Source organism: Pomacea canaliculata, linkage group LG2 (genome assembly GCF_003073045.1).
Source record: "Pomacea canaliculata isolate SZHN2017 linkage group LG2, ASM307304v1, whole genome shotgun sequence".
Classification (NCBI taxonomy): domain Eukaryota; kingdom Metazoa; phylum Mollusca; class Gastropoda; order Architaenioglossa; family Ampullariidae; genus Pomacea; species Pomacea canaliculata.
The window spans coordinates 2220978-2238076 of NC_037591.1; positions in this window are offsets into that span (position 1 = coordinate 2220978).

Sequence of the window (17099 nt, forward strand, 5' to 3'; positions counted from 1 at the left end):
TGCAAAGACTCCGAATCGAGGACAGTGAGAAAATTGTTTATAATTGTAAACTATAGAGAAGACATTGTCAGTTTTCACATTTTCTGTTTGTTTATTTTCAACATTTTCAGATATTAACAAAATCTAATAGATACATTTTTAACCCTCTGTAACATAAAACGTAGACAGGACGGGCAATGGAAACATATGTAACAAAGAATTTATCAATCTTTCACCCGATGATGGGTGTTTCACCTGAACCAGTGTAATTATCCAGGAAACACCATCCATAAAAGTCTTTAGTATATTTCCCTCCCCTCTCCGTCTTGCCACAGGAAATAAAACCCCGAATGGCAGCAGCCTGGGGACGTGGTGTAGGATACTGTTTCCCCAAAGTCGCGTGAAGTCCCATTCCGTTGACGAGATTTACATCTACGAACATCAGCATGCGCATGTCAAGGTCCACACCGTGACATCAGGGTTGTACTTGGGTACGTTTCCGTTGTCAAGGCCTCAGCCAATGAGGAGTCTGCGACCATATGTTAATTAGGCGCATCTGCGCCCCAATGTGAGGGCATGACCTCTCTCTGAGGATGTTTGTAGGCGTGCAGTTCTAGACAGGAAGCGGGTTAGTCGCCCACAGTTTGGGGAATAGTATCTTGCACGGAGCTTGACAAACAGTATTGCACTCCGCTAGACCTTTATACAACTTATTCTTCACTCCATAGACCTTTATACAACTTATTCTTCACTCCACCAGACCTTTATACAACTTATTCTTCACTCCATAGACCTTTATACAACTTATTCTTCACTCCGCTAGACCTTTATACAACTTATTCTTCACTCCACCAGACCTTTATACAACTTATTCTTCACTCCGCTAGACCTTTATACAACTTATTCTTCACTCCGCCAGACCTTTATACAACTTATTCTTCACTCCACCAGACCTTTATACAACTTATTCTTCACTCTGCTAGACCTTTATACAACTTATTCTTCACTCCACCAGACCTTTATACAACTTATTCTTCACTCCACCAGACCTTTATACAACTTATTCTTCACTCCATAGACCTTTATACAACTTATTCTTCACTCCGCTAGACCTTTATACAACTTATTCTTCACTCCACCAGACCTTTATACAACTTATTCTTCACTCCATAGACCTTTATACAACTTATTCTTCACTCCACCAGACCTTTATACAACTTATTCTTCACTCCATAGACCTTTATACAACTTATTCTTCACTCCATAGACCTTTACACAACTTATTTCGTAGAAGAGGATATTATGTGAAGGCTCTCAAGAAAGTCATAAATAAAAACAACAAACAGTCAACAACGCTGTAAGTACCATTTACAGAGAAAAATAAATAAAAAGCGAAGATGGCGATCCTCCTCACCCACGCCTGTCGCTCGAAAGCGAAGACGAAAAAGCAGTTGACCGAAGACCGAGGTCCTGCACTACATCAACATCGTGCGAAGATACGTGTGTGCAGACAAGTGTATCAACACTGAAGCTGTAGCTGCACCCGCGATATCACATTGCTGTTACAACATCAACATCAACATCAAAGGTCACCCACGGGTCATAGAAGTGTACCCGAGTTTATAGACAGTGACAGGTACCCGAGTTTATAGACAGTGACAGGTACCCGAGTTTATAGACAGTGATATGTACCCGAGTTTATAGCAGTGACAGGTACCCGAGTTTATGTCTCTCACACGTATGTCAACATCTCGAAACTTCTCTCTCTTCCCTTGACGTGTCTGCTCATACTCAGAGCAGGTACTGACGTCATCAGAAAGCCGTTAATGTCTGTGCACCGCCTGGTGCAGTTAATATTAACAAGCTTGCACTTCCATAAACACAGGTACAGGTACACAGCCCAGGGCACATCTGATGTTCTCTGTTGTCTGAGATAAATGTGATGAATAGACAGAGCAAACGAATTCTTTGCTTTTGTTCTTCTGTCACACGGCCTGCATTGCCTCGAGACAGTTTAAACAGCTGTAACCAGATGTAACCGCCTATAAACAACTTGCCATGCTTTAGAAGAATAAATAGTTTGTTGTGTTTAGAAATGTTAAGGTTGGCAGAGTAAGTGGAACATGTTGGCCGGTACAATCCACCCTCGACAGATGACCTTCTGTGACCTCTTGGGTGTCTTCTAACTAGGAGACCAAGTGGACAGACAGCGTCCACCCGAGTACATCTCTGAAGCGACTAACCAGTCGGAGTAGGACTGCTGCTGACAGAATTCATTGCCACCCAGTCCACCCTGGTGAGGTTTAAAATAACCAAGAAACAAGATTAAACTGAAAAAAAAGTTCTCCACAGTATTTAATCCTTTCGCTCCTCTTTCTTTTTGACCTCTACATCTTTCCTCCTAAGAATCATCATCATCATCGTCATCATCATGTATCAGGCTTACTTTGAGGTCAAGGCTGCTGGGTCACGTGGGTCACGTGTGGATCATGACATGTCAGCAGCCTGTGTCATCATCGCTCATAAACGCAACTTTCCCACGCCACACTCAGTCATTAACCCAGACCCGAGGGGTCACCAAGATGTCTCCGGAACCCGGTTAAGTTTTGAAAAGGAATAAAGAAAGCAGTGAACTGGTTTCAGTTAGCTAAAGCCTTGCGCAGGCAGGGAGTAACAAGAAAGGAAAGAAAAAGATGAAAATAAAAAGACTATACTTGGGGAAAACGCTTAGAAGTTTGTAAAACTCATCATTCTAAAGTTATCTTACTCCCTTTTGACATTTTCATTCAAGCGCATCAGTGCGTCTCACAGGTGTGCGGTAAGGTTATAAGGCTAGACACTACCCCTACGCTCTCCCCACCCCGGGTACGTCTTGAGAAGAACAGGATCCAAAGGCCACCGCGGTTGATGTGCTGATCAGAGTTATGGCGGCGCTGTAGGAATGGCGCAGACTGCAGGTCCGCCTTGGGTAGGACAACATCTACATCTACAAGTCTTTTCTGAACTCGAGAAATCGCTTGCAGCAAACCATGAAGCGTTTTCAATATTCAATGGCAAGATTTGTGGATGTGTTGTAGTGAGAAACGCAAAAAGTGGGTTTTATCTCTCTATTCACTCTCTCATTCACTCTCTCAGTCACTCACACAAACACCATTTTCACAAAAAGAATCAGGACTGGAGCAGCAGCAGGTCGGTTAGTTGTTTTAGGTGAAGGAGCACCTGGTTTGGTTGTGAGAGAGATTCTATGCGACATGACTTCATCTGTTTGTTGTTGTTGTTTTGTTTGTTTTATTTATTTCTCGGTCTCGTTCTGCCTCTCGTCCTACTTCCTTCTCATCTCTTCTACAGATCCAGCCGTCCGTCTGTTTCTCTCTTTCTTGCAGTTTTCCCTTCTCTCTCTGTCATTCCAGCCAGCCTCCAAGATGGTGAAGAGGATTGACATTTTCTGAAGCAGGACAAACATTGTTGTAACTGTTGCACGTCGTGAGCCTCGAGATGATGTTCTCATCAGCAGCCACACTGCAGACAAGGCAACACCAGCAGGTTCGTTTCCTGACGATGAAGAAATAATTTCATCATCGTCTGACCTTTTTTTTTTTACTTTTTCGGAGAATTTAGAAATTTTTTCCTGAACAGAAGGCAACTGCCGCTGTAGAGACAATAAAGACAAAAAGAGAAATAGATAAAAACAGACGGATAGAGAAAGAAAGAAAAGAAGACGGGAGAGAATAAAAAAGAAAACAGACGGTAGTGAAGTCCCTGTGGTTGAGAATCGTCTGTCGATGCATTGAGCAGAGAGAGGTTGACAGGCACTAAACATCACCTTAGCACAAGCGACGCCCACAACTTTTCTCCTTTTTATTTTACCTTTTGCTGCAGGAGAGGTGGCGTCGGGGGAGGCGTGGAACTACTCAGCCGTGTTTAAATAAAGTAGTGTTTTGAGAAGCTTTCAAAACATCGCTAATCGCCTGGCATCGTGTTGCAGATCAGTGTTCCTCCCAAAAGGTGGGCGTTACCGTACTCCTGGCGCTCAGCAGGTCCTCTCGGCGCATCTCGACTCAGTGGACGGCCTCAGCCACTCGGTACAATGGCCGCCATGGCAATGCACCTCCCTGCGCTGGTCCTGGTGTGTAGAGACTCATCCTCTCCCACCACCATCGACACGTTGAAAGGTGTTTGATAATTCACAAAGGTAAGGGGGAATAATATGAGGTATTCTGCAGAGCAGCTCGGTTGCGCATGCCTGGACTAATCCACGTCCAGTTCAAATGACACTTTTGGAAAGTGTTTACCTGCGGCGAGCAAGTGAGTGCAGAGAGTGGATCACTTCCAGCTCCTTTAGTGATACATGTTTGTCAGTTCTGCTCACCTGTAGACGGTGATTACTCATGAATTAAACGTTGTAGCCATTTGTGGGAGGCTGGTGCTCTAATGGGTACCTGACCCCGCTTGACCTGGCCGGTGTTATCGCGAGGCTGTGACCCTGTCTGTCCACCTAGACTAGTCTGGCAGGTGTGACTGACGCAAACCTTGCCACCTGGAATGTTCGTTGCAAGACAGCGCATGCGTGACGGGTGGATGCGATATGGTTCTAGATTCTTTGTACTCTATCACAAAGTACAAGCCCCGAGGGTGAGTGGAGAAGTAGCAGCAGACAGGTAACATGTGATAGAGAGAGAGACAGAGAGAACACCTGCGGAAGCATCGTCAGGTGTGTGACCTTTAGCCAGCGGATGTCGCCGTGAGCTGTGTTCAGCGTGAGTTGTTGTGGTTAGAGTCATGTCGCCGTTAGCAGGAGTCGCTGTAGTTGCTGCTGTGTTCCAACGTGTGTCTGCAAGTGAAGATTGTTGTATAAACTGTAAATAAATTGCTCCGTTTGAAATATCTTTGATTGCAAAGACTCATTTTTCTTGGAGAGGTTGGCACCGTAGATTGAGGACCCACGAACCAACCACTGACAACTCCTGAGACTTATGCTTCGTCATCATTTAACTCAACATTTCCGTCTTTTATCGCAACATCTCGTAACAATTACCACTTCGACGATTGTGATAAAAACACATCTACACAGCTCCAACGCGTACGATAATAATATTCACCTACCCACCCATTCCTTCACCCACCCAAGCACACCCACCCACTGAATTTCTCTCTCATAAATACCCGGAGTTCAAGCACCCGGCTTGTGAGTCGTGTCAGCAGCTTAGCCTTGTATCAACGGAAAAACGAGACCGGATCCTTGTAGCAACATCTTTGTGACAGAGAAGTAAACTGTATCGTTCACATGTTGCAGGATGTGTGTATCAACAACAAGCAGAATAACAAAAAAAGTTCAGGAAGGGTATGTGTGTTGGTGTCCATGTTGTCAGCATGTACCACTCACTTCTCTCCCTGCTGGCCGCCATTCCGTGAACGTCATCACAACTATTATGTACGTCCATGACGTTATGGATGAGAAAAGTCGCAGTCAGTGACGATGAGATAGTTACATGACGAAAACATTTGATAATGACGTCAGTGACCAAACAAATACAGTAGTTACATCACGGAACCATCTGATAATGACGTCAGTGACGAAAAACTAGTCACATCAGGAAGCATCTGATAATGACGTCACGGCGGAAGCTCTGTCAGCACAGTTTGTCTCCCCTGACATGAAGCGACAATGGCGGGAGTCTGACTGTGTGAGGCTCACCCTAACCACTATTCTCGCTAGGATGACATGTTTCCGAAATACCTGAGGTGTTAATATTTACTAACATGTATTCTGCAACGATGATAACAGACAACAACATTAAATACACACACAGGCTTTTAATTTTGCCACAGAAATCTATCAGCTATATTCTAAATTTATTTTCAAATATGTTGTAACGGGCAGTCGTATGCTATATGAACAGTAAAAAAAAAACTTTTTTACTTTTTCGATGATTTCAATCTGCTTTAAATTAATCATTCTTTCAGGCGTGATATATTGAACATGTGATTCACCACAACAAGACCGAACCCAAAACTAAATGACTTCATTGTAACATCAGATACCCAGTTTGTTCTTCGTCTCACATCCTAATCTGAAAGAATGATGTACTTTATACATAATATTAACTGTACTAGTAGCAGCAATAACAATAGCAATAATAATAATAATCTGCATATATTACTATTCACTGTGATAAGTTCCAACCAGTTGCTATTGCATTCAGTCATCATTGTTGGATACCTGTGTGATTCTCATAAGGTGAGAGAAGTAGGGTGGAAGGGAGCGACATGGAAGGGTTATGTATATACATGTATATGTTTCTTGGTCTCATGTTTACACGAGAGCGGCAATGAGAAAACAAACATCTCCCACTGTTATCTTCACCATCTTCAATCACGTGTCATTGTCTTTTAACTCAGTCATATTTTTATGGAGTGCTGAGAGGGTCGTAAATAACGAGTTGATCCACATCTATACATCAAGCCCGTCAGACATGACATCAAGCCCTGAGTTTTGATGGCAAGTTAACAAAACATACAGCTGTTACTAGTTTCTTTCCGAAAATACCCAGTGAATTGCTAGTTTGAGCTTTCGTAAAGCATGCGAGATTCAAACTCCAACTGACGGAAACGAAGCTGACAGCTACTGCCAAAGATTGGATCACGGGCCATGAGGCGATGTTCACATTGGGACCTCACGGGAAGGTAGGTATGGACATGTCTTCTGAACCTTGATGGGCACAGCAGTGTTCAAGTCTAGGGCAAGTTCAGATTTGAGGAATTTGTACCCATTCATTAAACATAATTTTGACTCGTGTCAGCGTGTTTGCTTTCTGTAACACAGACCTGAGGGTTGACCGAGGTGTTGCTCGTCCTCATGGAGACACACCTTCGGCTTGCCGTGGAGACCCGTCTTACGTGTTCTCAATCAGCTCTCGCTATAACCCGTTATTACATTTCCACACATTCACCTCGTTTTCGCCTGACCTTTGACCTGACCCTCCCTCCTACAACCTGTGACTTCCGAGGCCGCTATCTGTGACGTCATGGGTGGAAAGTTAAAGGTGACGAAGGTCAGTGCAGCTCCTGATGCGCTTGTCGGCGTATGGTGTACGTATTTCTTTTGTCATCGCCATGCAGTGGATCATGGGAAAGCCAAACAGAGGGCGCTGCGGTAAGGGCGTTCACAGTCCCACACACTAACGAGACGAGATGTCTCGGCCCCTGACCTCGCAGTCTTGATGCACCTTGGCTTTGTGTTCAAGTGGAGGAGGCGGGAGGTTGGGGGAGAAAAACGGTTCGAGCCGCTGCTTTGTCCTGGATTCCTCGTTCGCTGATGTGAATGGCTTCCAGGCTGAATTGGACGGCGAGGAATGTGACGCCCTGCTGCCGAGCTATGCGCATGACGTCACACACAGGTGTCTTCCTCGTGCACAGCAGTCCCCCCAACCTGTTGACATCGCAGGTGCGCGTAACAGTCTGATGACTTCTTTCATGGAAACGTAACAGCTTCCCAACGCTGATTTCTGTCTTTGGTTTCAAAGAAGAAGACGATTGTTCAGAAAGTTTTCTTCCAGCAGCTTACCTGCAACAAGATCGAAGTAGGTCGATGACATAGAGAAGCTAGGTAGACAAGTAGACAGAGATGGTTGTGGGTACAGCTATTGAAATATATAGAGGACTAAGAAGATCGAGAAAAGCAGAGAAGATATAAAGATAAGTGGATAAAAAGGTAAATAAACAAGATAGATACCCGGAATCAGACATCCAGGACACTTATTTTTGAGCCAGTCTTCCGACAAAGTGGAGAGCCGAGGCCGTCACTGTCCTATTTCCCAACAGGAAAGCTCGAGCATGTCTTGTTACGGTTCTTTCACTCCAAACTCTCATTATTATTTCCGCTCCTCGTGAATTCCGCTGCATTCAATGGAGGAAACTATGGCAAGTGCAAACACCATGATCCGTGCTTTGTGCGGGTGAAGGCGGAGGGACATTAAAAGTACCGGAGACGACAAACGTTTTGACAAGGTATGGACCGGGCCACAGCCCTGACCTGTGTGTTTGTACACACACCCTCGCATGTTGATGTCGGCCAACACACTCGTGACGGCAAAAGAAACTTCCTCAAAGACATTTCTTTGATCCTCCACAATCCTGTGACCGGGTGCCCCCGATATCAGACTCGGCTCCCTTTCCTGCTGTTGACGAGGACACTGCATGACCACCAACGGAAGAACACGCAGGATTCAATGAAGCGGTTGTGAGCGCTTAGGAGGCTTTGTGTTCGAGTCCTGCAGACAGACAGGAGAAATACAAGCAAAGGACTGTGGGATCAACCCGCTGTGTCGACCTCGGGTGTCGTATGCCATCGACAAGAAGGATTCAGGATGATGGCGGTAATCCGACTTCAATGAGAGAAAGCAGAATATGCATGTAGTGGGTGCTTACATGCTAAATCTACTCACACTACTTATCTGCTTATTAGACTCGGGGACGGGTGGTTGGCCCGACCCCACTTCCCCCCATCCCTCATACCCTTAAAAGGTCATAGTTACAGAAGTAGTCAAACATGTCCTCGGTATGTATGGCGCGTCCTGTTGGCTGTTGGCTGCTCTTGTTCGCTGGTGTGTTCTAAAACTCTCTTACATACTTCACACACACACATATGAACGCATATCGATGCACGCGCATGCACGCACACATACACATAGAGACACAAATACAAACAACACACCCGCACGAACATACAAACACACAAACTGGTGGGAATATTCTCCGCTATCAAATCTCATCAAATTCCTTCTCCAGCCATCAAACCGCTCCCCCTCCTGCTTTCCTCAGATTGTTCTCGCCACCCCAGATCTTGATGTTCGCAGGTCGCTTCCAGCAGACAAGCCACCCGTGTAGGAGAGTGAAAGGCTGGCCCCTTAAAGCGAGCCCCTTGCACACAAAGCGATGTTGCGCTCCCCTGGCATTCAAGGGCAGCTTACTCCAGGGCTGACGTGTGTTTGTGCAGGCTGAGTGGTGTGTCGACAGCACCCTCTTCATATCTCTGTCCGCCGCGGTTCCCACGGGTAGAGGAATAAATAGAAGCACCCAGATTGCTGAGTGAGCCCTGGGTGAGCGTCGGCCTTAATGAGGCGGTCTATCCGGGGTGAAGGGTGCAACCCTCTGCGTTTGCGCACCTAAAATATTTGGAATCCTGGGTGCGCAGGGACAAAAACTAAACGGTTGTCATTCTAAAGTCCTTTTCTATATTTCAGTCGATTTTAGTCTTCGCTGAAACGGGGTTAAAAAAATAAGGACAGTTGAAAGCATTATCGTTGGGTGCACGCACACACACACATACACTCTCTCCCACCCATCCACCCACACCCACACACACACAAAGGCCGGGATCCAATATACGGGTGTCGAGTTTTGAAGGGGTAGTATGTGACATGCGCACTGAATCAATCATAGTCGTGAAGTCAGCAACTTTTGTTTGTGTACACACGGCATCTGTATCCACTGCACTCGGCAGTAACTCACATGCCCACCGGATGGGCCTAACTGCGCATGCGCACTTCATTCCTTATTATGGCTACAAATATTGGTCAGTGAGGACATGCATGAGAACTCGGGTAGCAGTGAAAGTGGGTCTGTCTGTCAGTCTGTACTGTCAGGATCTCTTGTCTGTCTTGTTGAAGCCTGTGACACGGCAATCGGTGTATTTTGAGCTGCCACAACATTCCCGGCGTGCACTGCTCCCAACACACAGTAAACATGAGCTGTAACAGTGCCACGGGCTGACATGTCAGTGTAACTCTGTCAGCAGCTGTCCACACAGCTGAACCGGAAGTTGCCCACTGGTACTGAGCTCACCAGACCGCGCTGTGTCCCAAGCTACGAAACATCGAGACATCGTCTTCAACTTGACGAGGACACACAGACACACACACCTGAGCAGGTGTAACATCGTCTAAAAGCAAAAGAAAAAACACGCTACAATGATCCTGAAAACATGGCAGCCAGACTCTGTCAAATGCCTTTTTAAAGTCGATGTTGTGGAGGACATCCGGCTGGTGGCCTGGATACTGAGCTGATAGCTAGAAGTCTGTCGACCGTGTTCCTGCCTGGTGTGAAGCCAGTCTGTTCTTCAGTCCATCAACGGTGGTGTTGATGCGGCTCTGGACTTCACCATCACCTTGATGATGTGGCTGATTAGGGTGATGGCTTCATAATTTTGGCATGGTTCACGATGTCAAGACACTCTGTAGAGAAGTATGACAAATGGCGGCCACTTTTCTTGCGTCCCTAAGTTCTTAGTTACAAATGTCCTTTGTTATTTCTTTCTTATCATCCTTGAGCAGCTTAACCAGGATGTTGTCGATGTCACGTGATTTCTCTCCTCTCAGACTCAGTTCCGCTCTCTCGACCTCTGTCTGTAGGACTGCTATGTCTGCAGGATCGCTGGTAAGACTACTCTGGTTGTTTGGAAAGATGCTAGCCTCTGTCTTCAGCTGGACCTTGCAATATTCAGTCTGTCGGTTGAGTATCGTCGAGCTTTTCGTGGGAAGATGGCCATCATGTCCTCGATGATGTCTTGTCAGGTGATGACTTTCTTGGTGAGGGTCTTCAACTGGAAGACCGCTTTGCTGTCATCTCTTGTCATTTTCTCATCCATAACTCAGCAAGGGTCCAACTTTGGTTTTAAAGATTTACACAAGGTTTGGGTCTTGTACAATCCAACAACAACAACAACAACAACAACAACAACAACAACAACAACAACAACAACAACAACGATTAGGAAGCTGATTGAGCGGCGCACCTTTTAACATTTAGTGAACTTGGAGAACTTCATCTTGTTTTCCTCCATTTCCTCCGTCCGGAATCCTGTGTCAACCTCCCCTCCCATTTAGTCGGTTGTGGGGTCAGTACCTTAGAGTTAACCTAGACAACCTGGTGTAAATGGCTAAAAAAAAACCTATTTACCATCACAACACCCTTTGATCTCTACTAGCAGGCGAGCTCAAGTGTCCGGTTTGTCACACTCTGCTTGTGTGCAACACTTTATTGCTCGCCATGGCTATCTTGTTCCCTCCTAGTTCTTTAGCTTCGGTCTGGCGGCGCTTTTGTCGCCGGGAAAAACCCTCAAATGGAATTTGGCACCCAGAGTTTGGTGTGGGGAGTCTTGACAGGTATCCTCCCGACTTGTTTACTCTGATGTTCATTCTGTCACCTGCTGGAGACTGAGTGACCGTTAGGAATACATTTCAGTGGCTACAAGCCTGGCTGCCTCTCGTTGACCACCGAGGACAAGTCTCGTCCACCTAAATGTTGCTAGCGACTTACAGTTGTGTTTTAAAGAGGCTAGCTTCAACACTTTTATCTTCTTTGGCTCTCTTCCAGTCGACACCCGTCCTAGAGAGGGTGGCGTGTGTGTAACAGTTGTAGGGAGGTCTGTGTGACAGCTCTGATGACGGGTGTGACTAACCTGGTCACGTGAGTGACAGTCAAGACTTGTACAACGAACCTAGTGACGTATACAGAGACTGATATGCGGGACATGTCTCGTCATTTCACGTTTGAAAACGAGATCCGATCCTCCGTGGCCAAAGACAGTGACCAGGATCAGATCTTCTCTCTCCGGATTTTCACTCGACCGACCTTCCACCTTTCTCGTCTTTCAGATGGCGACATCTTGGTCACTAACGTTTTCATTTTTCTGGTTTTGCGGCCGATAAATGAGATTTCACACTGGAACACGACCGTCCCCTGACCACCGTCCCAGCGTGCAAGGGCTTTGGGTGTTTGAACGGCCCCTATAGGGAAGTGAGACTTTGGAGGGAAGCCTGTAATTCGATCCTAAACTGACGCGTCCATCGCGCTTTTTTTTCTTCAGCCGCTCTCGATTTGGTAGCCACGTGATCGTGTCGCATCCCGATATCCCGCGTGTACTCAAGGTACGGCGGTCACAGGGCACAGGAAGGTCACACCGGCCGGCGCGCGGACATTTTGAACTGTACGTCCATCTTCAAGTGAAACACCGCCGATTTCTGAAGTAAGTCTTAATAAAGTTAAGTGAAAGATGCCATTAAACAACTATACTTTATAACAGTGGATAGTCATGAATAATTTATGATCATATATAAGTATTGTGTAGTGCTTTTTGTGAAATGTTTCACGTGTTGTACCCGGCAGGTCTCACACATACATCGCTAGCAACTCGCTTTTACATGACGCTGTCTTCTATATGTGCTGTAGATAATTTAAATGGTTTAACCATATATCCTTCTTGTTGTAAATAATCAAATTGTTTAATCGTATCTCTTGCCTACTAATTGCACGTATTTACTAATTACAGAAACGAAATGTTGAGCGCGAATACGATTGGCAGAAGCAAGAGGACAGTGCATGATGGGTTCAAATCAACTAGTCAAGAGGTAAAGCACACTGCACACACACACACAATCTCTCGTATCATTGATGATTAACTTCGAAGTTGAAATCTATGACATGAACTCATTGAGTCATGCTTGAAATTCGTCGTCTGCTTTCTCAATAACAGCGGTGCTGCGATTACCAAACGTTTGTGTCCGTCTTGGTGCATTCTAGGGGAAAGCAACGAGACAATCACATTGCTTTCTGAACAACTAAAATTTTGGAAAATTAATGCAAAGCAAAAAAGAAAGAATTTTATTTTTGTACTTATACACTTTGAAATAAAAACAAAATGTATGATCCAATGCTATGCAATGAACTTTGTCAAAGTCTGTCATTTTCTAACAATCACTTATCTGATCACATATATTTTCTTTGTCTTTAAATGCCTGCATGCCATTTTTCAGTTTATTTACATGATTTACAAAAAGAACTAATTATAACAATCTTTAATTGCAGATCACACTGACTAGGTCTGGCTCAGTGAATTTTTACCAGTAAGTTTATTTGTCTCCCTCTATGATTTCATCAGGATCACTAGTACAAGCACAGGTTTTGTGTTTTTAGTGGTCTACATGCACATCCTTATATATCCATCTAAACATTTCTGTTAATTAAAAAATTGTCATAGACTACATCCATATTTTTGTTTTGTCATTACTTTAAAGACTAAAAGTAACATTTTGATTTCAAATACATTTTTGAACAGAGTTCTCAGCAAAGTTGATGAGCAGAGCAAAACACTACAGAATGTAGTTCACAAACTGAATCAGTCACCCTGCTTCTTCAAAATATGGGAAAGAGGAGCTGATGAAGAAATGAATTAGAACAAAGTGGTATGTCATTTAAGTATAATGTGTTAGTACTAGACACCTTTTTAATGTTACTTTAGCTTAGCTAATATATCAGTTAATATGTATGTTATGCTTTACAGTCTGATAAACCATTTAACAAAACAGGCAGCATGCATCAGCTTACAGGTTAACTCTCCTGACAAGAATGTGTGGTCAGTGTATATTTGCATTAAAATAATACACATTTTATGAAGTACAAAATAATGTAGTATTTTATGCATAGATTTTATTTATAAAATAATTTCTGTCACTTGCTTTTCATGTGTCAAAATGAGCAGTCTGTGTGTCTATTAACTATGACCACTAAAATTGTTCTACTTTCATAAAGAACAGCTTTGATTAAACTCTTAATTAACTTGGTGATTTGAGTCACTTAATGCCATTATTTTTCTCTGAAGTCCCACTAGGTTTATTTAAGAGACTGGGTCTGGTTTGTAGCTATATTCATCATGCAACCATTGATCCCTCATCAGTGGAGTAGGGTTCAGCATTATATCTTAAACTTATCCAATCCAGTGAATTAATTTATTTCGCATTTGTATTGTAGTATTTTACATGGTGGAAACAACTAAAGATTTTTTTTAACAGGTTCAGCACCTCTCGTGCACGGAAATTTTAAAACGGCTGCTATCTTCAGAGTTGGCTCAGTGGAACCAAAGGGGAAAAAGTTTCCAGTCACTTCAGCTGAGAAGTATATTAATTGGTGTGTAGTTTTTGTTTGGTTTTGATTTCTTTGAGGTGTACGTCAATATGAACTTAAAAGGACAAGTTTCCGAACAATTTAAAAAAAATAGTGAATCTAAGTATTATTTCTCTACATTTACAAATTTATTATTGTGTACAATAGCATTTAAGTCTACCTTACAATTTCTATTTGTGCACAGCTGCAGTCCAAGAGACATGGATTGAGGAATGATTCGAAGGGTGATGCCATCTAATGGTGAGTGGAATTACAAAATGAGTTTGTCAAGTTAAAATTATTAATGTGAGCATTGTTTTATTCTTCGTGGATTATTCAGTAGGCCTATTTACTTTACTTTTTGTACTAAAGATTAATTGGTTACTTTCAGATATTATCCAAAACTTCTTATACACACAAATGGCCATCAAGACATTACCGTTTAAAAATCTTTTTATTCCACTCTTGTTCAAGTTCTTTAATCTCACTAGTAATTAGTAGATTTATGAAAGCTTTAACTCTTTCTTTACACAAGGCTAAAGGCGGTCAAACCCCCTGTACGCATGAATTTACCCTTTTCAAAAAATTATTAAAAAATAACTAAACAAGATAAGACAGAAATTTAAATTGATTATGACAGATCAAAATGTGTAGAAGTGGAACAATTTTACCGTAATCTTGCTCGTGAACTCACTTTTATGATAATCCAACCAAAATTAGGTATATTATGTGAAGTTTGGAAATTTTTTTTTTTTTTAACACATTTCAAACAAAAAATTCGGGAGCAGATGAAAACCATTTTTACACCATTCGTGGTCAAATTCTCCTTCATCTGAAGCAGGAATATCCTCTGGGATGTTCTTTCTTTTGTTATTTGACGTTTCAGATGCATGATGTTCGCAATGTGTACCATCGAAAAGGACAGGTAGTGTAGAATATCGGCGAGACTTTCGTTCAAACGTACGTCCTTCGTCATGTAAGGGAGATAATTGTGTTCATAAAGGCCTAAACTGTCTTATTTATTAATTTTTCTTTAAACCACGAGCTGTAAAGGCCTAAAAAAATTACAAACAATGCATAAGCCCAATGTAAATACTGCGTAACAAGTGAGCAGGGCAAAATCGGCCACCCGTGTTGAGTGCATAAAGAAAGAGTTAAGCTTCATCTATGTGAGAGGTTAGTTCTACTTACATAGCAAAAATCAAAATATGTAAATGCATTGTAACTTTTTTTCTTCTTCTACAGGGATTCCACCACTCATGGATCGATTTTTGGTGTCATATTTTTCTATCTTTTATGTAAATTGTTTGACTTTATGTTATAAATAATATTTCAAAAAAGTAACTTTCATGGGGTAAAAAATTATTGACTGCAATTTTTATGTAAATAATTGGATGAATGCTTATGTTCAAAACAATTTTAATGCTTTAAATAATGTAAAACTGTTAAAATAGTTTTTTTTGGTGTAAATAATAAAATTGTTTAATGATATCTCTTGCTACTATTTATGCGTTGTGAGGAAACGAGATTTTGAAAAGCTGTTGAATGTTTTCTTCATGGTGTGCAAGCCTGTGTACCAGTGTAAGTAAAAGTGAGAAAGGGTGAGGAATGCAGCAAGAGGGGAGTGGGAGTTGGAGTTTGATGGGAAAACACGACTTCTCATGGGCGATCGGTGGTATGCAATGGTTTTTTGGTGGGAAGGTGGGTGGGTCTTTCGTGGGAAAACATGGCAACCGTGGGAATTCCTACGAGGTCCCCTTAGGGTCCCGCTTCCAAAACCCGAGAGGGACCCAACTTTCTTCCCGAAGAGGTCCCATGAGGGACCCAAGAGTTCTTGCAGGCTGGGGTGATAATGCCCGGTGTGAAGTGATCATTGTGATAACCGCTCATTCACCTGCCCTGTAATGATGTCCACTGTGGCCATGACCTGTGATTATTTTCACTGACATTATCACTGTGATAATGTCCACTTTAATAACAATAATATCCATTGTGGCCTGCCCATTGTGATCCGCACACTTGGAGAGGACCATTGCTAGGATCGACAGTCAGGAAGATAAAAGGTTTATCACACCTTTCCTCTTCTCTCTCTCTCTTTCTCTCTCGATCTACTTCAAATCGTCAATAAAAATACAAAATAAACTTCGTCACAAAAATATTAACTTACGTTATTAACTTATATTAACTCCCTCTGTCCTTCTTTCAACCTCTCTCTCTCTCACACACACTCACACACACACAGTCACACACACAGTCACACACACAGTCACACACTCACACACACAGTCACACACACACTCACACAGTCACACACACAGTCACACACACACACACTCACACACACACTCGTCCTCACCTGCACACCGCGTGCTGCCAGGGGTCAGTGCAGGCGTCAGGTGAGGGAGGAATGTGGTGGCACTAGTGGGGTGAAAAGTTTATCTGTCAGGCTGAGAGTTGCAGTCAACAAGCAAGCTTCGTAAAGCAAAGCACATAGCGACATCCAGTTCTGTTCTTGTGTCGAATGCTCCAACCCAGGCCTGGTGTTGGCGGCAAGGATTAGCCATTACGTTTGAACCTAATCTGCTCACCCGGCTGTACGTGCTGCTCACCCGGGCTGTAGGTGCTGCTCACCCGGCTGTACGTGCTGCTCACCCGGCTGTACGTGCTGCTCACCCGGGCTGTACGTGCTACCCCTAGGTTATCGCCGATGGCTGCTCTTTGGTGGCGTTGCTGGTCCCTGTAAGGGTCCCATGACGAGAGATGTGATTGCAGACTACACATGTCTTGATGTAATGGTCACGGGAAACATCTTCTAGCACTACCCTACAGGACACCAACTCCACCTTCTAACAACTGTCTCCCGTAGGATGTAGCATCTGATGTATGCCCGGACAGATGTCTTACTTTGGAGTTGGCCTCTGGTTGTTGTCGTGTCTAGGACGGGCATCTGTTCTCAGCTGCTGCATCTGGTCTCTGAACTTGGCATCTGGTCTGATCTTGGCTCGCCTGGCTTTGAGCGCAAAGAATGGACAGTCACTAGTCATACCCCTTCTGAAAAAGGAGCAAGGAAACAATGCCAACACTTTTAGCCACTCATGAAAATTCACACTGAAAATAATAAACACCGTGAAGGAACTGTTCAGACAAGAACTGGCTGGCTTCAGACCAGGCAGGACAATCCA